Source organism: Crocodylus porosus, unplaced genomic scaffold (genome assembly GCF_001723895.1).
Source record: "Crocodylus porosus isolate Cpor-Errol unplaced genomic scaffold, CroPor_comp1, whole genome shotgun sequence".
Classification (NCBI taxonomy): Eukaryota; Metazoa; Chordata; order Crocodylia; family Crocodylidae; genus Crocodylus; species Crocodylus porosus.
The window spans coordinates 104,325,686-104,328,798 of record NW_017728943.1 but is presented as its reverse complement, the minus strand read 5'-3'; positions in this window follow the sequence as shown (position 1 = coordinate 104,328,798).

Here is a 3,113-nt window from a genome sequence, read left to right as displayed (position 1 = left end):
GGCCTATAGTTACTTGGGTCTTCCTTTCTCCCTTTCTTAAAAATTGGGACCACGTTAGTTAGTTTGCAATCCCCTGGCACCTGGCCAGATGACCACAAATGCTCATACAGCCGGGCCAAGGGCTCTGTGATGACCCCTGCCATATCCCTCAACACCCTTGGGTGGAGGTCATCTGGATTGTCAGATTTTAAAATACCTAGCCATTAAAAATGTTCTCAACAAATGAGTCTTGATGCTTCCTGATAGAGAATCCAACTGTCTCTTCACAGGTGCAGATGACAGTGGCCTTGAGGACAGCCCACATGCTGCTTTATTATCCCATTATTGTTGATTGGAATTTATCAGGTTTTCATTGAGGCACTGATGGAAGTGGTCTCACTTGCTTGGGCCCTTGAGTCCTTCAGTGTTGACCTTCTGTCAGCCTCGCTTCTGCTGCAGCCATCATTTGAGTGACATAAGCAAGTGGATGAGTCAGTGATGAGTCCAGCAATCATCAGCTCCTAGCATAGCTCAGGTGATGCTGACACCTTTGTGACCCCCGGAACAGACAATGACATAGTCAATCAAGTGTCAATGCTTAGATTGCAAGTATTGCCACGATGTCTTGTGCTTGTTTTTCTGGCACAACAGGGTATTGGTGATGGTAAGTCCATGTTCTGTGCATTTCATCAACAGGAGGATGCCACTGGAGTTGACCTTTCCTACTCCATCTTTGCCAAAGTTTCTGTTCCAGAGGTTAGGTTCCCTTCTAACTCTGGCATTGAAATCAGAAAAATAAATCTATCTCCCTCTGGAACATCAGAAAAGACTTGATGAAAGTTAGCATAGAATTCCTCCTTAGTTTCATTGGCAGCATCAAAGATTGAGGCATACGTACAGATGACGGTGGCATATTGGCTCCTTTCCAGGTTAAGATGGAGAGTCATGAGGTGCTTGTTAATACTGATAGGGAACTCATTGATTGGCTTATGAGTTCATTCTCACTGGCAAAATCAACTCTGAAAAGTTGGCATTCTCCTTCCTGTTTACTCTTTCAGAAGAAGGTATAGCTGCCTCCATGTTCTTTGAGCTGCCTATCTCCTGGTTGCCAGGTCTCACTCAGTGCAGTTACATCAAATGTTGTGTTGTCTGAGGTCTCAGACCACAATTGCAGTGTAGCACTCTGGGCATTCTGGGTATTAGGATGGTCCAGGAGTGTTGTAATGTTCCAGGCCCCAAAAATGACAATGCATCTTTGCTAGTATCTTCAACCTCAATAAATGTGATCCCACTGGATGCAATTGTCCTATCAGGAAGAAATACAGAATAGTGTATTAGACAGGTTATATTTAGGGCACCTTTTCTAGTCACTTCCCCATGTGGGGTGAGCATAGTGCATCCTGAATAGGACTGGTCAGTTCCAGTTCCAGTGCTGAATCACACTCCTACCTCATCTGAGTGCAAATAACCTTTTTGTAACTACTACTTTCATTCCAGTTCATGACTAAGAGTTTCCAGACCTTATAATACTGATTTTGTCATCATTATCTGGTTGCCAAAGGGCTTGAGGAATGTACTAGAAAAGTTATGTTCATGGAAGATGCCTGTGTGTGACTTTTGTCATGGAGAAGCTGCTGTACATTAGTTTCTACATGCCCTTAACAGAACAGGACCTTGACCTAATGGCAAGAAGACCAAGATGACTAGGGAACTCATTCCTCTGCAGCCTTCATCTACCTTAACAGCTTTTTAGATTCTAACATTTTCTTCTTCCTACTCCACCATTGAGGACTTGTAGACATATGGCTGGGGCCTGGGCAGGCTTATTATAGTGGTGACTGTACTCACCATGGCACATTATCATTAAAGGATAAGTGATTTTTCAGGAGGGAAAGCACTGCCATCTTGCTGTCCTCACCACAGCAGGGAAAAGAGGGGGGAGGGTAGTGCTATACATCAAAGAGCAATACACATCCTCAATGATCAGGATGAGGTCAGAAGAGGGGCTAACTGAGGCACTCTGGGTAAGAATGCAAGGGGGGCGGGGGGAAAGGGACTTGATAGTGGGTGCCTACTACAGACCGCCTCACTAGCGAGATGAGCTGGACCTGGAATTCTCAGGTCAGTTCACAGCGGCTGTAAAGTCAAGGGATGTTGTTGTCATGGGTGACCTAAACTGCCCAGGCATCTGCTGGGAGGAGCAGTCAGCCAGGTCCGACCGCTTATGTAGGTTCCTAGCTGAGATACAGGACCTGCACCTAATCCAGGAGGTGCATAGTCCCCACCAGGGGAAATGCTTTCCTGGACTTCGTCCTTGCTACAGGTGACAACCTGGTGAGGAGTCTGTGGGTACTCAACCACCTGGGCGACAGTGACCATTGCCTGATGGAATTTACTATCCAGCTCAGGATGGTGAAAGCAAGCAGCAAGGCAGAGGTCCTTGACTTCAGGAGGGCCAACTTCTGTAAGCTAAAAATGTTAGTAGGAGAGGCATTGGGGTCTCGGAGCTTTAATGAGATGGGAGTCCAAGAAGGGTAGTTGTTCCTCAAGGAAATGATCCTCTGAGCTCAAAGGGAGTCAGTCCCAATGTGCACCAAGGGGGGAAGGAGTGCTAAGCCCCTATGGCTCGGCAAAAGCATCCAAGGATGCCTGAAGGCAAAAGAGGAGGCGTACAAACAGTGCAAACAAGGGGCTATCACCAGGAAGGATTACACCTCCGTTGCTTGGAACTGCAGGGAGGTTGTTAGAAAGGCCAAGGCAGAGATGGAGCTAGGGCTAGCGACTAGAATTAAGGATAATAAAAAGTCCTTTTTCAAATACACAGGAAGTAAGAAGAAGGCACCGGGTAACATGGGGCCCCTACAGGATAGGCTTGGCAATCTGGTGTTTGCAGCAAATGAAAAAAATGAATGCTTTAACAATTTTTTTGTTTCCATATTCCTGAACAGGGACAGAGACATCTCCCCCCACTAGAATTGCAGATGGAGAAAATTACCAAGTAGCATATCTGCAAGGGCCTAGAAGAGGAGGTAATGCTCAGGGGCAACCAGCATGGATTCACTGAGGGCAGGTCTTGCCTGACTAACCTGGTTTCTTTTTATGATCAGGTCACAAAGTCCCTGGATGAGGGCATC